Source organism: Lepus europaeus, chromosome 12, assembly GCF_033115175.1.
Source record: "Lepus europaeus isolate LE1 chromosome 12, mLepTim1.pri, whole genome shotgun sequence".
Lineage (NCBI taxonomy): Eukaryota > Metazoa > Chordata > Mammalia > Lagomorpha > Leporidae > Lepus > Lepus europaeus.
This window is the reverse complement of record NC_084838.1, coordinates 101,222,347-101,248,308: the sequence shown is the minus strand read 5'-3', so window position 1 is coordinate 101,248,308 and position 25,962 is coordinate 101,222,347. Positions and strand designations below refer to the sequence as shown.

General features: G+C 44.2%; 1 long non-coding RNA gene across 4 annotated transcripts in view; it reads right to left on the bottom strand.

Moving 5' to 3' along the window:
* The window catches only part of LOC133772061 (uncharacterized), a 190,058-nt gene extending 164,973 nt beyond the window's left edge, over positions 1-25,085 (bottom strand). For all 4 annotated transcript variants that reach the window (XR_009867684.1, XR_009867687.1, XR_009867685.1 and 1 more), the window contains exons 1-3: positions 25,028-25,085; positions 14,220-14,284; positions 11,572-11,696 (exon numbers count right to left, since the gene is read on the bottom strand). This is a non-coding gene — a long non-coding RNA (uncharacterized LOC133772061). The remainder of the gene's footprint in view (positions 1-11,571; positions 11,697-14,219; positions 14,285-25,027) is intronic.
* Positions 25,086-25,962: the final 877 nt, after the last annotated feature.

The following is a 25,962-nucleotide window of genomic DNA, read 5'->3' as shown; positions in this document are numbered from 1 at the left end:
ACTGAGATAAGGCCGGGCAGTTATGGGAATAAGTATCTTCTAGTTTTTGTAGATACCTTCTCCGGATGGACTGAGGCATTCCCCACAAAACGGGAAACCGCCCGGATGGTCGTCAAGAAGATCATAGAGGAGATCTTCCCCCGGTTCGGCTTGCCTAAGGTAATCGGGTCCGACAATGGCCCAGCGTTTGCCTTCCAGGTAAGTCAGTTGGTGGCCAAAGCATTAGGCATAAATTGGAAATTGCACTGTGCCTATAGACCCCAAAATTCAGGACAGGTAGAAAGAATGAACAGAACAATTAAAGAGACCTTGACCAAATTAGCGTTGGAGACTGGCATTAAAGACTGGGTCCAACTCCTCCCTATGGTGTTGTCTGGGTCCGAAACACGTTGCGGGCTGATGCCATATGAAATCCTTTATGGAGGGCCCCCACCAGTAGCAGGCTTGCTTGACCTTGCCAGTGACTCCGTTGCCGATGCCCCTAAATTACAGGCCCGGTTGAGAGCGCTCCAGATCATCCAGAACCAGGTCTGGAAACCTCTTGCAGCAGCCTACCAACCCAAGACGACAACCATCCCACATCCTTTCCAAATTGGAGACGCTGTGTATGTCAGAAGGCACCAATCTAAGACTCTAGAGCCCCGGTGGAAAGGCCCCTTCACTGTGCTGTTGACAACTCCCACCACTCTCAAGGTCGACGGAATCGCTGCTTGGGTCCACGCCTCACACGTGAAGCGAGCACCACCCCCCAGGGCCCCGAGGATCCGGATAGACCAGCCAAATGGAAGCTCCAGCACACTCAGAACCCGCTCAAGCTGACTTTCAAAAACTGTCTAATATTTGTGATGTTCCTGGCCTTTCCCCATTGTTTTTCCAATCCCCATGCTCCATAATTGTTAACGTGGGAAGTAATTTCCTCCACAGGATGGGTGGCCTGGTCTGTTAGTGGGTTACATACCCCCGGGGCGTAGTGGCCCACCTTATACCCAAACGTATGTCAACTGGTTACTGGGTTAGATACCTGGGATGCACCTGACCAGGATAATTTGACAAAAATCCCTGGAAATAGTCTTAACTATTGGGGCGTGTATGGCTCCCAGTCCCCAGTCAGTGGGACCCAACCCAGTCCAGCAAGAACAGAGTTCCCTCCCTCCAGTGAGGCAGGCTCTCCCCAGGCCACCCCTCCCGCCAGCCACCCTTTCGCCTAGCTTGGCAAGTTTAACTCCAAACGCTTCAAGCCCCCGTACAACTGGACAGCGGCTGTTTAACCTTTTGACAGGGGCCTTTCTGGCCCTCAACCAGACCAATCCGGAGCTGACCGAGTCCTGCTGGCTATGCCTAGCCCCAGGTCCACCTTATTACGAGGGCCTCGCGGTCCCCAGGACCTGGAATGGCACTACAGAGGCAAATAATTGCCTCTTGCCCCTTCGGCCGCGTCTCACTCTTACAGAGGTGTCGGGACAAGGTACTTGTGTAGGAAATCCTCCCTTGTCCCACTGACACTTGTGCAATGTCACCCACAATGTTACTATCCGAGACGGCCCATGTATTCTTAACAGGTTGCTCCAGTTTATCCACGAGAGGCTTTTCCTTGTCCAAACCCTGGTGCTGACTCAACAGTACCAGTGTCAAGCTTCAAAGACCTCCGAGGTCCAATAGATTTTAGGATTAAAATCTGTGCAAAAAGTAAAGGAGGTAATGAAGGACCCTTATGGGGGAGAGGGACAAGAAACTAGGCCTGGGAAAATATCAGGGGCTTCTTAAGAGGTTAGATGCTCCCCAGAGTCCAGCGGGCAGGACGTTCTCTGGGAAGGAAAAGTCAATCCCCTTCAGAGAACCTCTAGGCACGCCCAGAGCAGAACTGCCCCTTCCCTCTGGGAAACCTCTGGGCACGCCCAGAGCAGAGCTGCCCCTCCCCTTCGGAGAGTCTCTAGGCGCGCACTTATGATGTCACTGCGACCGGCCAATCCTGTAACACCTCAGCATCCTCCCTCAGCACTCTCCCTCAGCATTCTCCGGTATGCTAATTGTCCCTCCGAACCAGCCAATCCCGTGCCACCTCTGCATTTTCCACCAGCACTCTCCACCAGCATTCTTCGCCAGCATTCTCCCATTTGCTAATGTTTAATCCCCAAATGGCCACAAAGGCCAGAGCTGGGCCAATCCAAAACCAGGAGCCTGGAGCCTCCTCCAGGTCTCCTACACAAGTGCAAGAGGTCCAAGCACTTGGGCCATCTTCTACTGCCTTCCTAAGCCATAGCAGATAGCTGGATTAGAAGTGGAGCAGCAGGGTCTCAAACCAGCACACATATGGGATGCTGGCACCACAGGTAGTGGCCTTAACCACTATGCCACAGCGCCAGCCCCCTTATAAGAAATATTAACCTGTCACCTTCACTGAAACTTATTTATCAATATTGTTTCCTTATTGTACCAGCCTCCTCTATACCTTAGAGTCCAAGTCCTCCCCTCCCATTACAAACCCTTAAGCAGAAATTAATTCTACACTCTAAATCAGTAAAAATAATGCCACAAGAATATCTTCTCCCAATTTAAGGCTGTTAGTTTGAAAAATTCAGAAAACCCAGCTCCACTTGGGGACATAAAACTGTTCTTTCAAAAATCTTCACTCCTGTCTGCCACCGTCAGATCTGCTTTGCCTAGGGCTAGTCCAAAATTTCTATCAGTCCTCAATCCCCCCTCTTACATCTCTGGACTTCAATTCCAAACACTCAGCACCTACATTTCTCTTCAGGAAATTGAAACAAAGTAATTGGGTAACACAGATAACACTGTACACATGATGGCCTTTATTTCCACGTCCACAGTCTGTGGACAGGAGAGTATGTGAGTAATGGTCATGAAGGCCCATTCTCTTTGCTCTGGATCCCATCCTACCATAGTGAGGGTCAGAAAGGCCCAGCCACCTTGTTCTGGATCCCATCCTACCATAGTGAGGGTCATGAAAGCCATTCTCCTTGTTCTGGATCCCATCCTACCATAGTGAGGGTCATGAAGGCCTGTTCTCCTTGTTCTGGATCCCATCCTACCATAGTGAGGGTCATGAAGGCCTGTTCACCTGCTCTGGATCCATCCTTTCCATAGACGGTCATGAAGGCCCATTCCCTTTGTTCTGGATTCATCCTTTCCATAGTGAGGGTCATGATGGCCCATTCCCCTTGCTATGGATTCCATCCTACCACAGTGAGGGTCATGAAGGCCAGTTCACCTTGCTCTGGATCACATCCTCTCCATATTCCCATGAACCTGGACATGTCACTTCAGCCTCCACCCACATGCTGACCACTCCCTGCCAGGTTTTCCATTATCCCACTACTTACCAGACCTTAGTCTACCTTTCCTCCCCTACTCCCATTGCCTTTCTGTCTCAGTGGAGTGCCGTCAACAAACCCTCTACAATCCCCATCATAAATTCATCACCACTCACATTACAACACACTGAAACCTCGCTTCTCACCCTACCACTTGAAAGTGCACTTGTTCAGGCCAACAGTATGTTCATTATTAAATTAAAAAAAATCCTTCACTAAACTATGGCATTTAAATTTTTTCTTTTTTTTTAGATTCATTTTACTTATTTGAAAGAGTTACAGAGTGAGGTAGAGCCAGAGAGAGAGAAAGAAAGAGGTCTTCCATCCACTGGTTCACTCCCCAGATGGCCACAATGGCCAGAGCTGAGCTGATCTCAAGCCAGCAGCTTCTTCCAGGTCTCCCAAACTGGTGCAGGGGCCCAAAGACTTGGACCATTTTCTACTGCTTTTCCGGGTCATAGCACAGAGCTGGATTGGAAGTGCTGCAGCCAGGATATGAACCGGTGCCCATATAGGATGCTGGCGCTGCAGGCCACAGTTTTAACCTGCTGGGCCACAGCACTGGACTCTTATCTTTTGTAAAGAAATTGAGAAAATTATTGTCTATTTTTTATTTATTTGAAAGGCAGAGGGACAGATAAGGTAAATATTTCTGTAAACAAAAAACTACCCTTCATTTTCATTTTATTGTCTTTAAAATATGCATGACTGGGTAAAACACAAATTGTCTTACAGGAGACATAAAGTATACAGATGTGATTTATACAATGGCAGTTGAAGAATGATAGAGATAACAACATTCTAATGGGGGCTGGAACTGTGACAGAGCAGGTAGAGCCACCACCTGTGGTGCCAGCATCCCACATGGGCACCAATCCATATGGGCACCAGTTTGAGTCTTGGCTGTTCCACTTCTGATCCAGCTCTCTGCCATGGCCTGTGAAGGCAGTAGAAGATGGCCCAAGTGCTTGGTTCCCTGCACCCATTGTGGAAGACCTGTAGGAAGCTCCTGGCTCCTGGCTCTAGATTGGCCCAGCTCTGGCCATTGCGGCCATTCAGAGAACAGACCAGCAGATGGAGGATCGATCGATCGATCAATTGATCTCTCTCCCTTGCTCTCTGCCTCTGTCTCTGCCTCTCTGTAATTCTGCATTTCAAGTAAATAAATAAAAACAGTTCTAATGTCCTCATATGTTACAGAAGGTTACAAAATTATTCCTAAGTAAACTGTGAGAAGCTAATTATATTTGTGACATTTTTTTCAAATGCAAAAGAGTAATAAGCATGAAGTCACCAAATAAATTAAAACATGATCCTTAAGAATGTTCAAATTATCCAAAAGTATGTAGTGCAAGAAGAAAGGAGTATAAAAACAGAAAGAAGAAACAGAAAACCACAAAATTGTAGGCCTGGTATAGGCAGGCGGATTAGATTAAATCGATTGGATGGGTGAGCTGGAGACCATGCCTTCCCCCTGCCCCTTTCTGTGAGCTCACGCCCCTGCCTGACCTCACCTATATGCCCACCTGCCAATCAGACTACATAACCACTCACCCTATGAAGTGAATAAAAGCCTGGAGCATGGTGGGCCCCTCCCTTGCTGTCCACTGCCTCTGCCTTCCTGCCTGGATGCTCTGCTCCACATGGTTCCCGGCCTGCTCTCTGCCTGGTCTGGACCCAGCCTGTGCTTCTAGACTTCCTTCTCCCCTAATTAGAGCCCTCACATTCCTGTGCATTTCTCCCACTGAATCAGTGTGAAACACTTACCATTCGCCTGGCTTCTTTCAGCTGATATTCAGAGTTTTTATCTAAATAGACAGCAAGAACTCTCAAAATATTAAAAATCAATAATAAGGCTGGGCAATATCAGGCCTAACTCTGATCAACAATTAGAGTAAATATTCAAATTAAAAGGCAGAGACTGTCAAACTGGAATTTTCTTTTGCAAAACAAAAAAGAAAAGAATCAGCGATACGCTGTTTACAGATGGTCTTTGGACTCAAAGATACAAAAAAGACTGCAAATGAAAGAGGGAAGAGGAGGAGACAGAGGAAGAAGGAAAGAGGTGGTGAACTTTGATGACTGGAAAAGCTGTTATACAGACAATAAGGTATAAAAGCTGAGGGTACGTGGTAGGCCTGGAATAGCTCAGGGTTCTGTCCTTTCGTACCCTCAGAAAAGAGATGGAAAAAGGAGACAGAGCATACCTCTACAGTGACAGGTCACATTAATGAAGCAAACAGGGCAATGGTTTGTTCTTGTGAAGAGACTTGGTGGGTTTTCTCTGGTCTGGGGCTCTCCAGAAGCCTTGGAGGCCTTTTGCTTATCTAGTTTTGCAAGCAGTTTTGCAGAGGCTAGATAGAGAAAGATCATTGTGGGGGTGGGAAGGTGACATTCTTGTGAACAGTTTCGTCCTTTAATACTAGTATCAGACAAAATAAATTTCAAAATAAAGCAAATCACCAGAAATAAGAAGGAACTTCTCCTAGTGATAAAAGGGTAAGCATCAATAACACATAAAAATCATAAATATAATTGCCTATTAATATCTTCATAAGACACCTCTCACAGCCGTATCTAAACCTGGGACAGTTCCCAGGACACAAACCTCTCCTTCCTCACCCTGTATTTCCTCCCAGATAACTGCATTACACTCCCAATCCACTGGCTCATATCCAGACCTCCCTTCAGAACTATGTACTTGGCTTCCCACTGTTCTCTCCTGGCTTCTTTAGAAGGCATAGTTAATATAAGCAATAATTATAACACTGCATTATTGGATTTCTGACATGTAAAGACAGAATACATACAGCATTAATAACATAACATAAAGGAGTGAGAAGGAAAAAAAGCTGTACTGGAAAAAAATTTCCATAGTTTATTGGAATTAGGCTGGAATACACTGCAATATGATGCATATTTTAATGACTAAGAACTAAAATTTTCAAGTTAAAAAAATCAACACATAACACAAAAGAAGGAGCAAAGGATGGGAATTTAAAAGACCTAAAACATTTAGAAAACAAATATCAAAAATGGCAGACATAATTCCAATCATATCAATAAGTACTTTAAATTAAAAGCACCAAACATTCAAACTAGATAAAAAGCAAGATGTAATAATACGTTATCTTCAATAAACATACTTTGGATGCAAAGTACAAACAGGTTCAAAGTAAAATGGAGAAAGTGTAACATGCAAAGAGGAATCCGGAGGCAGCTGGACTGGCTATGTTTTTATCTGGCAAAACAGCCTTTAAGTCTAGAAATACTACTGGAGACAAAGACAGAGATTGCATCACAATGAAAGAGTCAAAGCAGCTGGAGATGAAAGATCTACATAGGCAACAGCAGAGTCTAACAAAAGGGATGGGCCCAAAACTGCCAAAGGTAAAAAGAGTTCAAGAGTAATAGGTGGAGAATTCAATACCCAGCTCGTAAGAACTCATAGAGCACCCAGACAGAAAATGAACAGGGTATAGAAGAACAGCAGCATCAACCAACTTGACCTGACATTTACAGAGTACTCCACTCAGCAGATAATGTAACAGCAGAGCACACATTCTTTTCAAGTATACATGGAGCATTCTTCAAAGAAGACCATACATTATCATAATATCTCATCACTATCATAATATCTCAATAAATCAGACAGTATAATAAAACTAAATTAAAAATCAACAAAAAGAAATGGGGGAGGGGGCTGGCGCTGTAGTATAATGGGTAAAGCCATCACCTGCAGTGCCAGTATCCCATATGGCTCTCAGTTCGAATCCTGGTTCCTCCAATTTCCATCCAGCTTTCTGCTATGGCTTGGGAAAGCAGTAAAGATGGCCCCTGTGTCTGCATGGGAGACCTGGAAGAAGCTCCTGGCTCTTAGCTCCTGGCTTCAGGTCAGCCCAGCTCCTGCCATTGTGGCTATTTGGGGAGTGAACCAGCAGATGGTAGATCCTATCTCCCTCTCTGTCTCTCTCTCTCTGTAACTCTGACTTTCAAATAAATATATAAATCTTTAAAAAAAGAAAGAAATTTGGAAAATCCTGAAATACTAGGGAATTAAACAACACACTTCTAAATAATCCATGAGTCCAAGAGAAACCACATACTTAAACATTTTTTGAACAAATTCAAACAAAAACACATCATATCACTTAGAGAATGCACTCAAATCACTGTTGACAAAAGAAAAGTCTCAGAACCAATAACCTAAGATCAATAAGACAGAAAAGCAGAGAAAATCAATAAACCAGATATTGGTTCTTTCACATAATACTGACATTTTGCTATACCAGGGTTTCTCAGCCTCAGCTTCATTGACATTTTAAGCAGATAATCCTTTCTTGCCAGGGGAGCAGAGAGGCATGCAATACACTGTATAATGTTTAACAGCATCTCTGATCTCTATCCAACATGTTCCAGTTGCAACACCCCAAAAAGCATTTTATGAACAGTCTCTGAATATTGTTAATGTCCCCTGGGGGAAAAAATGGAACAAAATCAACCCTGGTGATTCAGACCAAGCAAAAAAGAGAGAAGAATCAAAGTACCAAAATCAGGAATGAAGAGGGGACAGCCCCTCCCATTCTGTAGAAACTAAGAATAAGAAAATGTTGCCAACAAATTAAAATTAGAACATTTGCATGAAATAAATAAATACTTTTAGCAAAAAATAAAGACAAATTACAGGAGGTATTGTGCATACTGCAAATAAGTAATCCAATATTAAAGACAGAAAATGTAATGAATCCAAGAAACACTAAGAGCAAACTGTGGAAATTTTGTTTCAACCATTTGAATAAGGTGCACTGCACGAGTTGGCTTGCTCTTTTTTTTTCTGACAGGCAGAGTGGACAGTGAGAGAGAGACAGAGGGAAAGGTCTTCCTTTTCCATTGGTTCACCCCACAATGGCCACTGCAGCTGGCACAATGCACTGATCCGAAGCTAGGAGCCAGATGTTGCTCCTGGTCTCCCATGCGAGTGCAGGGCCCAAGCACTTGGGCCATCCTGCATTGCACTCCCGGGCCATGGAAGAGAGCTGGACTGGAAGAGGAGCAACTGGGACAGAATCCTGTGCCCCGACCAGGACTAGAACCCAAGGTGCCAGCGCTGGAGGTGGAGGATTAGCCTATTGAGCTGCAGAGCCAGTCAGTTTGCTCTTTTAATCATTTAAATACACATGTGTGCCTGCTGTAACAATTCTAACAGTATACAACAACTAAAGTCAAAGCAAGAGTTCACACTTCATTCCTCTCCATATCTAGTCCGCTGATGCCAACAAGGTGCAACAATATTGCCAACAAGGTGTAAGGCAGCTTTCCTTTATGTGTGTGGGCATGGCCTGTTCCTGCAAACATCACATATAATTGCTGATTCTGTACAAAAACAAGGCTATACCTACAGAGTTACATGAACCAAAGGGACTTGCTGTTTATTCAATATATTACATGTAGGCCTCCAGGACAATTCATATACTTCCACCAATGAACCATTATGTTCCATGTGATATTTTTTTTCAGTGTCCATTAACAAAGTCTATAGGAACATAGCCATACCTGTCCATTTATGGGTCATCTATGGCTGTTTCTGTGCTATAGGGCAGAGTGCAGTAAATGTGACAAAGGCTATATGGCCCACAAAACCCAACACATATGCTATCTGGCCCCTCACTTAATAAGCTTGGCATTCTCTGCTTTAGAGCAGTGGCTTTCAATTTTGCAGTCACATGGAAAGCATTAACAATGATGATTAAATTGGTTGTGGGTGAGCCTGGCTGTTAGGATTACAAGACCCACCATATTTAATTTATTATTGATAACACTTGCATAACATGGCTATCAAGGTCTAGTTTGACTATATTAAAATTTATCTAACCATTCTCTCGATGGATATTTAGACTGTCTCTTGATCTTTGATCTTACAAATAATACTGCAATAAATACTATCAACATCTTTCTTTTAAAGAAAGATTTTGTTTGTTTGAAAGGCAGAGTTAGGGGCTGGCACTGTGGCATAGTGGTTAAGCCACCAACTACAGTGCTGACATCCCATTCAGGCACAGTTCAAGACCTGGCTGCTCCACTTCCTGTCCAGCTCTATGCTATGGCCTGGGAAAGCAGCAGAAGATGGACCAAGTCCTTGGGCCCCTGCACCAGTGTGGGAGACTCAGAGGAAACTCCTGCTTTGGATAGGCACAGCTCTGGCTGTCACAGTCAGATTGAACCAGCAGATGGGAGGATGAGAGACCCCTCTTTCTTCCTTTCTCTCTCTCTCTCTCTCTCTCTCTCTCTCTCTCTCTCTCTCTCTGTCTCCCTGCCTATAAAGCTTTCAAATAAAATACATGAATCTTAAAAAAAAACATGGAGTTAAAAGGGGTGGGTATCCAGTGGTTCACTCCTCAAATGGCTGCAATTGCTGGGTCTAGCCAGGTCAAAGCCAGGAGCTAGAGCTTCTTCCAGATCTCCCATGTCAGTGCAGGGACCCAAGGACTTGGGACATCTTCTGCTGTTTTCCCAAGTGCATTAGCAGGGAGCTGGGTCACAAGTGGCGCAGGGGCCGATGTTATGGCATACCAGGTAAAGCCACTGCCTGCAGTGCCGGCATCCAATATGGGTGCCAGTTTATGTCCCGGCTGCTCCACTTCCAGTCCAGTTCTCTTCTATGGCCTGGGAAAGCAGTAGAAGATGCCCAAGGCCTTGGGGTCCTGCCACCACGTGGGAGACCCAAAGGAAGCTCCTGACTCTTGCCTTTTGATCAGTGCATCTCCAACCATTGTGACCAACTGGGGAGTGAATCAGCAGATCGAAGACCTCTCTCTCTCTCTCTCTCTACCTCTCTTAATGCCTGTATGTAACTCTGACTTTCAAATAAATAAATAAATCTTAAAAAAACAAGAAAGAAAAGATGTGGAGCAGCAGGGACTCAAACCAGCATCAATATGGGATGCTGGCATCGCAGGCAGCAGCATTACCCACTATGACACAGCACTGGCTCCAAACATTCTTATGCTAGTATTTTTATTTCAAATACATCTCTTGAACTCTTTATCTAATTATCAGAGGCAAAGATAGAGACTGAATGAGCTCCCATTTACTGATTCATTCCACAAATGTCTGCAATCACAGGGGCAGAGCCAGGGCCAAAACTGGGAGCTGGGAATTCAATCCACATGTTCCACACAGGTGGCAGGGACCCAATCACCTGAGTCATCATGGCACGATGGCATAGCTGGTAAAGCCACCACCTGCAGTGCCGGCATCCCATATGGGTGCCAGTTTGAGTCCTGGCTGTTCCACTTCCAATCCAGCTCTTTACTGTGGCCTGGAAAGCAGAAGTTGGCCCAAGTGCTTTGGCCCCTGTACCCATGGGGGGAGACCTGAAAGAAGCTCCCAGCTCCTGGCTTTGGATCGACGCAGATCCAGCCATTGCAGCCAATGGGGAGTGAACCAGCAGACAGAAAGATCTCTTTCCCTTTCGATTGGTTCCTCTCTGTATCACTCTGCCTTTCAAATAAATAACTTTTTTAACAATTGTGAATTGAGCCCCCTGCCCAAACTATGGCACCTGCAGTGTCAGCATCCCATATGGGCACCAATTCTCTCTCTCTCTCTCTTTCTCTCTGTGTCTTGCTTTCTTTCTCTATAACTCTTGCGAATGAAGAAATCTTTTTTAAAAAATTGAGAATTGTCTGGACCTTAATTTTAACAGAAATGCCATTAAAGTGTTGCCAGTAAATATTAAGCTAGTTGCTGATTTTTCCCTTATTGTGAGACACAGACACACATACACACACACACAGAAATCAAGCACAGGTTTTGGAATGTTAACAAAGTCTTTTATTGTTAATATCCACTGAGATTATTACATGGATTTTATTCAACTTGTCCAAATAATGTTATACCAATATACTAGACCTGGAAGAACTCCTGCCTTTGGAAAGGCTCAGCTCTGAATGTTGCAGCCAATTGGGGAGTGAACTTGTGGATAGAAGACCTGTCTCTCTCTCTCTGCCTCTCTAATTTCTGTGAAACTCTGACTTTCAAATAAATAAATCTTGAAAAAATAATGTATTGAGGATCAATCTCTTCCAAAGTTCTTCAGTTTTCTACTTGTTAAACCAATTTAATAAAGTTCAATTTTTATAGAAAGTCACAGATTTATCAAGTTTGAACATTCCTAGCATCTACTTTGAAATAACTTTTAGAAATCACTCCAAAAAGAAAAGGAGAGACTCAAGTTTACCTTGACTTTGAGCAAGATGAAGAATCTTTGATGTGACATATCTGGCAGTATCCGATTCTGCTGATTCAGTGTTTATCTTCTCCAGCTGAGACAGGAGTCCCACAATCCAAGAATTATTGGTAAGGCTAAAAAAAAAATAAAATAAAAAATGTTATCTAACATCAGGATACATTCTAAACCAACTGTAAATTCAGTACTACAAGATCACTGTGTAGTTGGAAGATGTAGGCTGGAAGGATCTGTAGATATATGTTAAGTCCATTTGGTCCATAGTGTCAATTAACTCTGCTGTTTCCTTGCTGATTTTCTGTCTGGTTGCTCCATCCATTGGTCAAAGTGGGATATTGAAATCCCTCATTACTACTATATTGGAGTCTACGTCTGCATTTAGATCCATTAACATTTCTTTTAAATAGCCCAGTGCCTTGTAATTAGGTGCATATACATTTATAATAGTTACATCTTCCTGTTGAATTGATCCCTTAATCATTATATAGTGCCCTTCTTTGAGTCTTTTAACAGTTTTAGTGTTAAAGTCTATTCTGTCCTATATTAGGATGGGTATATCAGCTTTTTGGTTTCTGTTAGCATGGAATATCTTTTTCCATCCTTTCACTTTCAGTCTGCATGCATCTTTGTTGGTGAATTGCATTTCTTGTAGGCAGCGAAAGGATGGGTTTTTGTTTTTAATCCATTCAGTCTGTTTGTATCTTTTAACTGGAGAGTTGAGGCCATTTACATTCAAGGCGACTATTGATAAGTAACGACTTTGCTCTGCCATTTTTCCAAAAATATTCCTATTTTTTACTTTGGATTTCCTTTGACTTCTCCTGGGAGTTTTTCTTCCTTTACCTTCTTTCATAGTGGTGACCATGTTTCTGTGTTTCTGTGTGCAGCACATCATTAATCATCTGCTGCAAGGCTGGATGGCTGGTGACAAAGTCTCTCAATTTCTGTTTGTTATGGGAAGTCTTTATTTCACCATCATTCATAAATGAGAGCTTTGCAGAGTGTAGTATTCTGAGTTGACAGTTTTTTTTTTTCTCTTAAGACTTGGAATGTATCTCACCATTCTCTCCTAACCTGTAGGGTTTCTGATGAGAAGTCAGCTGTGTGTCTAATTGGAGATCCTCTGAAAGTAATCTGGCATTTCTCTTGTGCACATTTTAGAATCTTCACTTCATGTTTTACGGTTGAGAGTTGATTACAATGTGTTGGATGAAGATCTTTTCTGGTCATGTCCATTAGGAGTTTTATGAGCTTCCTCTACTTGGATGACCCTTTCTTTCTCCAAATGAGGGAAGTTTCCTCTTATTACTGCACTAAAAGGCCCTCTAATCCTTTCTCTTTCCACACATTCTGGAACTCCTTAGACCCATCCATCAACCATAACACAACACAAACACTTGTATATGTGTGTGTGTGTATATGTCTGTGTGCATTCGCCTCTGTTGTATCTGTTTATGTCACAACAGTTTGAACTCAAAAGTAGATAAGAGACTTCTGCTTTCTTCCATTAAGCCAAACAACAGAGATCTACAAAAATGTTGTCAAACTATGTCACTCTTCTTACTAAATAGTTTTCCTTTGGTAAATGAGTTATTTTACCATAACACAGAAATGTTGGGGCCGGCAGTGTGAGGTATTGGGTAAAGCCACTACCTGGGGCACCAGCATCCCATATGGGTGCTGGTACAAGACCTGGCTGCTCCACTTTCGATCCAGCTCTCTGCCATGCCCTGGGAAAGCAGTGGAAGATGGCCCAAGCCGTTGGGCCACTGCACCCATGTGGGAGACCCAGAAGAAGCTCCTGGCTCCTGGCTTCAGACTAGCCAAGCTCTGGCCATTGTGGCCATCTGGAGAGTGAACCACTGGATGGAAGACCTCCTTCTCTCTCTCTCTGTAACTCTCTCAAATAAATAAAAAAATTCTTAAAAAAAAACAACAATGTTGGGTGCTACCAATATTAACAAGCTGTCATTTACTGAGTAAGCCAGGCACTAATTAATCTTCACATCCTTATTATAACAATATTATCATTAAAATAATTTTGTAGATGACAAAACTGAGGTGTAGCAGAGTTAAGCAGACTGTTCAAGGCCATACAGCTAAGAAAACCTGAACATGGAACCAATTTGCCTGACTTTTAACCAAACTTCAGACAACTCCTTGGCACTTAAGAACTTTCACAGAGATGATATATCGAGCTCAGATTCCTAAGTCAAACTTTTCCTGCGAAGTTCCAGATAACAAATATTTTAGGCATTGTGAGCCACAGTCTGTCAAATTCCTCCACTTGGCAACCACAATGCAAATGCAGCATGGAAGGAGCAGGGCTGTGTTCCCATAAAATTCTCTTCACATAACTCAAACCCAAATTTCCTTCAGTTCTCAGGTGTCACAAAGTATTATTTTGACTTTTTAAAAGCAATTAAAAACATAAAACCCATTCTTAGGTCACAGGCCACATAAAACAAAGAGAGAGGCCTTATATGGCCATGAGCCATAGTGTACGGACTACTGCTTTAATATTAATAAATACTAACAAAATAATATAAACATACTATTAAACATGAATAGCATTTGTAAGTAATGGGTTTCTAACAATTATATCTGCAATTTCTATATATATAAATATTTAGAATTACCTTTTCTCTGATACCACTTTTAACTTGCTCATCTTGAGTTACTTCATTTCATCATTGCAGGTAATCTGAAAGAAAAACGTTAATGACATTAAACACTTACACAACTGTGTTTTCTATTTTGAAGATGTCAGAAAAGCCAGGCAATGAAAAATGTTCATGGTGGGCAACACAAGACAGCACTGGAAACCAAAAGGGTTTTTTAAGTGCTTCTGGTGGGTTACCTCAGTGTGGAACATCTGACTATTAAAATACCTAAAATCAGCCAGGAGGACGTTAGCAAAATCCTGGTGCTACAAAATCCAGTTTGTGATCTGCTGTTAGGAATTGTTTTGAGACTTTCTTACTGTTCTAATATTCCACCTTAAAATACTTGAATGAGCCACTCTTCCTGTGATTAATGTACTTATTGTTTGCCATTCATACAATGCCCAAAGACTGGTAAATAAGTATGGTTATTTCTATATGAGAACACTTTCAATTAGTAACAGGTTGATTCAACAAAATAAAAAAAATCTATATCATTACCTTGCTGAATGTACATAATATACATTTTCCCTCCATATTTAGAAAATACACTTTGTACACTTTAAACAACCTTCAATAGCAAGACACACAATTCTTATTATTGTTCAGATTTATTATTCACCAAAAAATACCCTGAATGTCTTTTACTTTTATATAGCAATGCTTAGAAAAGAAGAGTTTTGTCGTGTCACTGAAAAGTGAAACAATGACCCTGTTTTTAGTAATGCTATATTTAAACCAAAACAACCATGCAAAACAGCAGACTTGAAATGGCTTAACTTTGATTCAGAATTTTTTCTGAATCTGTAATTTTTCTTTCAATAAGAACGTTTCAACAAAATACAACTCAAAAGCAAAGGAAATAGGTATTTAGGACCATGCACAAAAATTAGGACATTTTAAAGTCCATGAGGAATTTTACACTGCTACTTATTCTTTCTTTTAATAGACTCATCTTTTTAAAGTGACTACAAATTCAGAGTAAGTTTTCCCAGCTTCTAAAGTATTAAGAATCACTATAGACCTAAAGGCAGGGGGAAAATCATATGTGCTTTCCAAAGCACTATTGCTGTCATCAAGAGAAATTATGTCATTTCTACTTGTTGAGTGCTAAGACTCTCTGTAAAACTACATTAACAGTGCATGTCATGAAAAGGTCGCTGCAAATTTTATTAGAACTATAAAGGCTAATGTTGGGTACTTGCCATAACCAACTCTATTTCTACAGTTAAGAAGTTATTCAAATTTGAAGGTCACAATACAGGTTAACCACATTCTCCTCTCCTTCCATAAAGGTAAAATAATAGCAGACAGTAAAAAAATAAAGATCAAGGTCCACAGTGACAAAAAAGAAAAGTAAGGGGCACAGAAGCATGGGTATTCTGTCCAGAATCCAGGAAACTGAGACTCCACAAACTCAGGAAATGTCCAGGACAACAGAGAAAGAGACCATGAAGAGAGCTACCTAAAAATTTGATTGCAAATAACTTCTTAGTTCCTCCATATCTCCAGCCTCACCACTATGGAAAATTCTCAGCCACTAAATATGTAACTCCTGACAAACAATTTTCACTAATGAAACCGACAACCTCAAAGAATTCTACTTTCTGGGACTTTTAAAGTTAGTTGGGAAAAAAAGATCAGCTTTCAATCCTATTATCCTAGGGCTAATCCACTGTGTCCTACAGCTTTCAATTGCTGAAGCTGGAAGCCAGAGCACTTTAGAGTAAATAAAAAGCTTCTTATGCTGTGAATATCTGTGATCACTGCGCTATGGTGCAGTAAGATCGGGCACCTAGAAACAGAGGCCTTGCATCTCACCAAGTTCAAGGCTTTGCCAAGCAAGTGTGACAAGACAGGGGCAAAGAAGCTGCAAGCATAAGCAGAGGAGTGATTACAATAACCAACCACTAAATTCAGACACAATCTACTCTTTCCACATGATTGGATGTTTTCATCACCATAAAATCTGTCTTAAAGAGAAAAACTTTCTCCCCCCCCCCACTGCCCCTATCTAGCTGGAGTCTCCTTTCTCTCCTCATGAAAGCAGTTACACACAGTGTGCACAGCCCTGTCTTCCCCTCTCTAGAGAGCACATTACAGGCAGGCTCTGCCCTTGTCAGTCAGCAACCAGCAACCTCCTGTTATGAAACCCAGTTAACAGTCCATGACCAGTCCTTGTCTCACGCATCCTACCAGCAGCAGCAAACACACCCTCTTCCTGCAAACACTCTCTCCTGGCAGTAGTCTGTTTGCTGCCTACCACACAGGTCACTTCAAAGTCTCCTCTACAGAATGCCCAAGGCTCAGGTCCTTCTTGTCCTCTTCTACCTACAGTCTGTTCCCCGGTCACATCATCCAGCTTCCTGACAACTCAAACATCTCCACCTGCATCTCCTAACAATATTACCAATTCAAAATCAATCCAACAGTGCTGCACCCTAGCTCTTCCAGAGTCAAAATCAATCCTCTCCCCAGCTGCTTGGCCCAAGACCTTGGCTACTTGTTTGTCTCCTGCTGCACACACACACACCAATCCATCAGAAAGTCCTGACTCCCACTACTTTCAAAACATACCCAAAATCTCATCACCTCACTACCTACTAAACACAGTCAAGCCTTCTACCTTTGACCCTCCACATTCGATTCTCAATACAACATCCTGAGTGGCCCTTATAAAACTCTGGAGGGACAGGGGACAAAAAAATTTAGTGAAGGTATTAGAAGGTAGAGTCTTTGAGAAGATGATAATTGGGTCATCAGTGTAGAGACCTCATAATGGGATAGATGCCCATAAAAAGATAAACCAGAAGATCTGGCTTTCCCCTAGCAAGAAGAAGCCATCTGTAAACCACGCTGATCTGAAGCCAGGAGCCAGGAGCCAGGTGCTTCTCCTGGTCTCCCATGTGGGTGCAGGGCCCAAGGACCTGGCCATCCTCCACTGAACTCCTGGGCCACAGCAGAGAGCTGGACTGGAATAGGAGCAACCAGGACTGGACTGGGATGCTGGCACCACAGGCAGAGGATCAGCCTAGTGATTCACACAGCTGGCCATAAATACATCTTTAAAAGAAAAAAAGAGAACATTTAAAAAATTGTCCACATCCCATTCTAGAGTACTGGTTCATTGCCTAGCTCTGGTTCCTCACTCCAGCTTCATGCTAATACATACCCTGGGAGGCAGCAGCAATAAGGACTCAAACAGTGAGATTCCTGCTACCCATGTGGAAGATGTGGACTGAGTTCCAGGCTGCTGCTGTAGGTATTTGGAGAGCGAACCAACAGATGGGAGCTCTCTCAGATCTCTCCACACTCCCTGCCCCGTCTCTCAAATAAATAAGTTTTATTTAAAGTGCCCACCATACGACTCAACTAGTCCACTCCTAGGCATATACTCAAAAGAAATAAAAACGTACGTCCACATAGAAACCTATATGCATGTTCAGAAAAGCTTTATTCATAATAGCCAAAGAGAGAAAACAATTCAAATGTATGTCTTACAAAGGAATATTAGTTGGTGATGCAAAGAACTTAAATATTGGCAAAATGGTTAAGATGCTGCTTAGGATGCCTGCCTCCAATATCAGAGTGCCTGGGTTCAAGTCCTGATCCCACTCCCAATCCCGCTTCCTGCTAATGGAGACCATAAGAAGCAGAAGCTGAGGGGCCGGTGTCATGGCGAAGTAGGTTAATCCTCTACCTGCACCGCTGGCATCATATATGGGTGCCGGTTCGAGTCCCAGCTGCTCCACTTCCGATCCAGCTCTCTGCTAGAGAGCTATGGCCTGAGAAAGCAGTAGAAGATGGGCCAAGTCCTTGGGCCCCTGCACCCATGTGGGAGACCTGGAAGAAGTCCCTGGCTCCTGGCTTCGGATCAGCGCAGCTTCAGCCGTTGTGGCCAATTGTGGAGTGAACCAGCAGATGGCTGACCTTTCTCTCTCTGCCTCTTCTTCTCTCTCTGTGTAACTCTGACTTTCAAGTAAAATAAATAAATCTTTTTTTTTTAAAGTATACTTTAGGCTGTATACTTTAAGTGTATAATTGGTATGGTATGTAAGTTATACCTCAACAAAACTTAACAGTCTATGTGGGAACTTTAATAATTCAAATGTCCCTTTATGCTGCCTCAGTGTCTGCCTCCTATGATACAATACAATGCAAAACAAAAGCAGAATTACTAACCCACCAGGTCCTCGGAGATGGACTCCGAATTATCCAGCAGAGGTGCAGAGCCACACTGAGACATCCATGTTTCTTTTATTTATGATTTATTTATTTGTTTATTTGAAAGTCAGAGAGACAGAGAGGGCAGAAAGATCTTTCATCTGCTGGTTTACTCTCCAAATAACTGCAACAACCAGGACTGGACCAGAACAAAGCCAGGAGCCAGGCACCTCATCCAGTCTCACACGTGGATGCAGGGGCCCAAGCACATGGGCCACCCTCTGCTGATTTTCCAAGCACATTAGCTGGATGCTGCATCTGTGGAGCAGACAGGACTTGAACCAGTGCCCATACAGGAAGCCAGCATTGAAGATGGCAGCTTAACCTGCCATGCCACAGTGCCAGCCTCCATACTTCTACATAAAGATTCACGGTGTATAGTTCCCTAAAGTGGAATATCGCTAACGTATGATTTGATTTTTTATATATTTAGAGGTGGCTTATGCTAGAATTAAATGTGGGGTAGGCATTGAGTGTAGCAGCTCAGATACAGGTTGGGATGGCCACAGGCCCCCTCAGAGTGCCTGGACTCAAGCCCCTCCTCCACTTCCAAGTCCAGCTTCACCTTGACTCATACCCTGGGAGGCAGCAAGGAATGGCTCCAGTACCTGAGTCCTTGCCACCCACAGGGTAGTTCTGTATTGAGTGCCAGCCTCCTACTTCAACCTGGCCCAGCCCCCAGCCCCAGCTACCTAATTCTTTCTCTCTCTCTCTCTCTCTCTCTCTCTCCCTCTCTCTTACCCTCTCTGACTTTCAAATACAAGTGCAAATAAAAGTAAATACATTTAAAACTTGTTACTACAGGAATTTCACTTTAACAGCAGAAAATCATAAAAGCAGTATCAGCCTGCTCTAGATAGCCTAACAAAATGCACCTAACAAAAAGCAAACAATTTTGTCTGCTCTTGTGTTAAAAAAAAAAGTACACATTTTTTGAGGTTATCCTGATCTTTTGCTCTCAACTGGAGCTAGTTCCAGAGCATGATGGATCTAAAAGCTGTTCTGGTCTCACTGACTTAAGACTGAAATCAAGCCCATCAGCAAGCCAGCAGGCACTGGTGTGCACACACAAGGTATTGGAATCTCACACACTTAAGTTGTCCTAATTTTCATTCTGCAGAAAAGTCAAAGAAATTCTGATGCCTACTCCAAAATTCAAGTTGTATACTCTAATTACATGACTAGTTCACATATACAAGTTTTTAAGTTAAATAAACTGCTAAAAAATACAAAGAAACACACAGCTCATGCTTGCAAGTTCAATCTAAATCGTTTAAATATGCTCAGTGTGAGAAACTATCATGCCCTTTCATTGTCTTTGCTTACATGCCCCGATCCAGTTCTCATTCCACCACAACAACTTCACTATTTTATTCTCATCTATTTACACAAGGATTTCCCTGCCAAATACCATTAGACAAAAAGTTTCCAGTGCTGAAAAACATCTGCAAAATATTGGTCTACTAAACAATGATAAGCTTGACTGTAAAATATTAGATACTGTTCTTGCTAGACTGTGGACAACTGAGCAAACTGAAGATCCTGGAAGCTTGTTGGAGAAAACAAGAACACTGAGAAGGCATCACCTTCTGTCAACTTCTCATCACTGCTTCATGATCAGAAAGGAAATCACTTTTAGGAACACTCAAAGGAAAGGACTATTTCACTATTCCCCAATACCAGCTCTATCACTGAAATGCAAAATGGCAAATCCTTGGCACAGCCTGTGATGCTGGCACCCTGTATGAGCACTGGTTCAAGTCCTGGCTCCTCCACTTCCAATCCAGCTCTCTGCTAACACACCTTGGAAAGCAACAGAAGATGGCCCAAACACCCACATGGCTTCAGCCTGGCCCAGCCTCAGCCTTTGAGGCTACTTGAGAAGTGACCAGTGGATGGAAGACTCTGTGTCTTCCTCTAACTCTGCTTTTCAAACAAATAGATGATTAAAAGAAAAAAAAATGAGGAGGGAAGGAAGGAAAGAAGAAAGGAAAGATAGACCAGCAAATCCAGGTTATTTAACAAGAAGCAACCCAAAGAAGATGCCCTTGACAACATCGCTAATGAAAAAGTGAGAAATCTTGAGCACAAGAGGCAAATAACATCTGTAATCTAAAGAAAGATGACTACCATTTCCAGCAACAGTCATGGAGATTACTACCTTAGATTAATGTTTAAGGAAGCAATACAAACACTGGAGAGGGTTGGAGTGATATTAACCTTGTCTAAATTACTGTAGTGTGGTACACATTTTTATCTAGTTGCCTTACTCACATGACATCCACTGATTGCTTTATGAATGTTTTAGCCCAATCTGCAAACAGGCAAATTTAGTTTACCTAGATTACTGTCATCAATTTGAGGAAAAGAGTTTAGAGTCAATCTACAAAATAAAAAGAAGCTTTTACGTTTTCTCTTTCCTGATTTTGCATCCTAATGGAAATCAAGTAAGGCTGGATGGATGGTTCAAACCTGTTCCACAAAAAATGTACAGACACTTTTTAATAAAAATTTTTCTTTTTTGCTCTATGACATCTTATTACAAATAAATGGAGCCTCATGTCTGGAGAAAGGATCTCATTATACTTCAATTTAATTAAATAGTTTAAAAAAGTTTTTCCTCAACCCAGATTTCCAATGACTGTCTTAGGACTTAACCAATGCTGGAATCCTAAGTCTATATATGAATGACACATGATATTAAAATTCTTGTTTTTAAGATTTAATTTATTTTATTTGAGAGGCAGAGTTACAAACAGTGAGAGAGAGAGACAGAAAGAGATCTTCCTTTTGCTGGTTCACTCCCCACTTGGCCGCAACAGTCGGAGCTGGGACAATCTGAAGCCAGGAGCCAAGAGCTTCCTCTGGGTCTCCCACATGGGTACAGGGGCCCAAGGACTTGGGCCATCTTCTACTGCTTTCCCAGGCCACAGCAGAGAGCTGGATGGAACGTGGAACAGCTGGGACTAGAACCAGCGCCCATATGAGATGCTGGCGCTGCAGGAGGAGGATTAACCTACTGCACCACAGCGCCTGCCCCAGATCAAAATTCTTTTTCTTTTTTTTTTCCACAGGCAGAGTTAGACAGTGAGATAGATAGGCAGAGAGAAAGGTCTTCCTTTTCCACTGGTTCACCCCCCAAATGGCTGCTAGGGCCGGTGTGGTGCGCCGATCTTAAGCCAGGAGCCAGTTGCTTCCACCCAGTCTTCCATGCAGGTGCAGGGCCCAAGCACTTGGTGCATCCTCCACTGCCTTCCCAGGCCACATCAGAGAGCTGGACCAGAAGAGGAGCAACTGGGACAGAACCGGCGCCACAACCAGGACTAGAACCCAGGTTACCGGTTCCGCAGGCAGAGGATTAGCCAAGTGAGCAGCGGTGCCAGCCCAGATCAAAATTCTTAACTTGAAATTTTCTCTGCCTCTAACCTATGATGGTGCCCATTAAAATGAATAAAAAATTTTTAGGGGAAATGTCATATATCAAAATCAGTTACAGTAGAAATCCAAATATTCAGGACATGAGGAATAAGAAAGCAATAAGGTATAAAGAAACACAGTAGTAAAACAACAGAAATACGTCCTCCTTATCAGTAATGAAATGTACATGGACCAAATTTGCCAACCAAAAGACACACATTGGCAGAGTGGAGATTAAAAAAAAAATCAATCCCAGTAAATGTCACCTGCAAGATTCTGACTTTGGAGTCAAAGGCACAACAAGGTTCAAAGGGAATGGATGGAAAAAGATACCCCGTGCATACAGTAACCAAAACTGGGCAGCAGTGTCTACACTAGTATCAGACAAAATGGCTTTAAATAAAACAAGGATGCCAGAGACAAAGAATATATTAATAAAACAAGATATTACCAAAAGGTTCAGTAGAAAGAAGGTATAATTGTCAACCTATGCAAATCTAATAATAGACACCAAATTATACCAAGAAAAAATTGTCAGAATTAAAAGGGGAAACAGAAGATCTGGAAACAAATCAGCACATGAAAGAGACAGCTGCACTCCTCACAACAGCCAAGCTATGGCATCAGCCCAGATGCCCACTGATGGATAAACACAACCTGGTATACGTCACAATGGAATACTACTGAACCATAACAAGGAAGGAAATCCTGACATTTTCAGAGATGTAGACAGAACTGCAGATCGTTCTGTTAAGTGAAACAAGCCACATGCAGAAAGACAAATATTGTAGGTTCACATACATATGGAAGCTAAAGCGGGTAAAAGCCACCACTTGCAATGCGGCACCCCACATCAGAGAGCAGCATCCCAGCTACCCTGCTTCTAATCAGGCAGTGGAAGATGGCCCTGCCACCCAGGTGGGAGACCAAGATGCAGTTCCTGGCTGATGGCTTCAACCTGGCCTACATCTATCTGCTGTGGCCATTTGGGGAGTGAACCAGCACACAGATCTCCACCCACCCACTCACCCACCACCACCATTCTGCCTTTCAAATAAATACATTAATTTTTTTAAGTAGTCCATCTGAACTTAGAACAGTGTTCACTAGAGGTTAGAAAGGATAGAGGAATAAAAAGGAGCTGAATAATGAGTTCTGAAGCAAGTCAGACAGAAGTACCAAGGTCTAGTGTTCCAAAGCACAGTGGGACAACTTTAATTCATAATAATATATTATATAAATTATAATAAACTGGAAAAGAGGAGCTAGTAGGATTTAAGAAGAAGCTCCTGACTCCTGGCTTCGGATCAACCCAGCTCTGGCCATTGCAGCCATTTGGGGAGTGACCCAGCAGAAGAAGATCTCTCTGTCTCTCCCTCTGTCTGTAACTTTGCATCTTAAATAAATAAATAAATCTTTTTAAAATCATAGAAAAGACATGAGGCAAAGCCAGCGAGTGCTGGGCACCTCTCCCTAAAATAGCTCATACTCATCATAAATTGAGAGAAATAAATGAGAAGTAAATGGAGTTTAAAAGGGGAAACAAAGTAGTAGAGGATAAATACATCGCCTAAAACAAAGGCAGGATTCAAACTCTGGCTCTAAGGCCCAACCCTTGGCTACCACACTACAGTACACCGACAAGTACCACACATCACACATCTTGGACCTCCTCTTCCTTCTGATAAGGGAGGTAAACCTATTCTTACAGTTCTTACAGTTCAGCTCAGCAAGATTTCTCTAAAGAGAATGAGTGACTCAAGCCAGCTGGAACAGCTTCAACAAACTGCTACCACCAAAGTGTTCATTGCATTAATACACTCGGCTGTTTCTGCAAAGTCCACCAGATACCATAGTAGTTTCAAGTCTGCCCCTTGATTTCCCAGTTCAGAGTGCATCGGGGATGGCTCTATTGCAGACAGAATTTTGAGGGCCTTAAAAATGAACCTTTAACTTCACCGTGCAATCTGCCTCCCGAGAAGTGGAACGGGAAACTGAACAAGTCATATAAGAACTCTGGCACACCCTGGCAAGGCAGTGATGACGGCTCAAGCGGCTAGATATCTACCACTCAAGTGCAAGACCTGGACGGAGCTGCCAGTTCCAGGTTTCAGTACTGCCCGGCTGTAGCTGTTACCGGCATTTGAGTGAACCACTGGACAAAAACTGTCTCCCAAAATACATCGATAAAAACTTAATAAAAGAAAAAAAAAAAAAACCCTCTGTCTTTAGGGTGACAAATAAGGTGTGGATAAGCCAGGACTATCTGACAGTCACTCTACATAGGAAATGCTTAAGGGTGGATTCTCCAGGGTCTGTGTAGTTTCAACATTTGGCACATGTTTTTAAAATAGGTACCATGTAAATCACCTAAAATAAATCACCGGTTTGGCTTACAGACCTGAAAACATTCCACAGCACAATCACAAAAATAACTTTCTGGTTTAAAGAAAAAAAAAAAAGAAAAGAAAAGAGAGAATTTCTAAGAATAATTCCGAGGTTAACAAAGAAAGTACTGATGGTTTACAATAAGAAAAGTGAAAACGAACGATCAAAAAGACCAGTGAGGTCGCCTCTAAGTACAAATTGTCCTGCACTGGAATTAAACACTCCTCCAATTCTGAACTCCTGCAGAACAAAAAAAAGTGGGGGGGGGGGGAGGGAATGGGATGAAAAATAAAAAATCAAAAGCATGCATGCACACAGAATTAGTGCGGTATTGCAAAAGAGAACGTCCGCGTCAGACCCGGAGCCAGCCGCGTTAATGGGCAGTGGGCTCAGCTGTCCAGACGCACAGGGACTGCTCCCAGCCCCTCCCCCGACGAGGAACCCACCCCAAGCAGACCATCCCGGGGCCCGGCAGCAGAGCCTCTGCGTTCGGGTTCCACCGCAGTCGCGAACCCGCAACCCCGGCCGGCGGCTGCGGCCAGACTCTGCACTGTCACCCAGGGCCCTGCGACTGGGGCTCCCGAGCCGGCGACAGAGGCGCCCACCGCGCCCGCCCCGCGGAGCCCGCGTCTCGCCGGCCGCCCGGGGCACCGGGCAGGGCCAGCGCCTCAGGCCCCGCGCTGGGGCCGCCCCCGCCGAGGGAAAACTCGTCACACACAACCTGTCAGGTGAGGGCGGCGGCCGGGGGCGCTCACCGGCTCCGGGTGGGGGCGCTGGCTGGGGGGCCGCGCCGAGCCGCGGCACCGGGCTGGGCGCCGGGCGCTGGGCGGCTGCTCGCTGAGCGCACGGCGGGTCTGTCGCCGCCCGCCGCCCGGTGTGTCCACACAAACCCCGGAGGCCGGCGAGGCGGCGGCGGCGGCGGCGGCGGAGGCCGAACCTGCCCGCATCCCGCCAACGTCAGCGCGGCGCCCATCCCACCTCACGCCTCGGCAGGCCGACCAGGAGGAGCGGGCGCGGCACCGGGGCGGGCACTCTGAGCGGCCAACGGCCACGGCACGCGCAGGAGCGGGAGCCGCGGGAGAACTGGCTGCGCGCGCATCTCCCCCCACCCCGTGCCGGGCGTCTTGCAGCCGCGCATGCGCGCGGGCACCGCCAACCGCCGGAACCGAACTGGACGGTGGGGCGGCTCCCCGCGTTCTTGCCCTCACCTCTCTGTGCGCCCAACAAGGGCTTCTCCCCACTCCCCGCCTTTTCCCAGAACTAGGCCGGCGCCCACCCGGCCACCCCCAGTCACCCTGCAGAAATCACTCTCCCACCACGCATACATCCAACTTGGGGCGGGGTCGCTGGGAGGGGGGGTAGGGGTCTCCTCGCTCCCTGCGGCCCCCCTGGTCTCCCCCCCCATGGCCCCAGGAGACCCCGGAGAGGCTGGGCGGGACCTGGCGTTAGCACTGCCCAGCACCGTGGAGAAGCACGCAGTGGCACCGTGTGGCCCAGCCTCATTTTGGGGTGTCGGGTGCTCTACGGCTGGCTGATCTGTTCTCTGTGTGCCCACGTGGACCACAAAGACGGCCCTGCGGCGCTGGCCGCTGCCCCTCGCGCGGGGAATGGCTCCTGGGCAGCAAGAGCCATGTGCCAGGGGAGAGGGGGAATGAGTGACAGCAGCGACTTTGTTTTGCTTTTGTGCTGC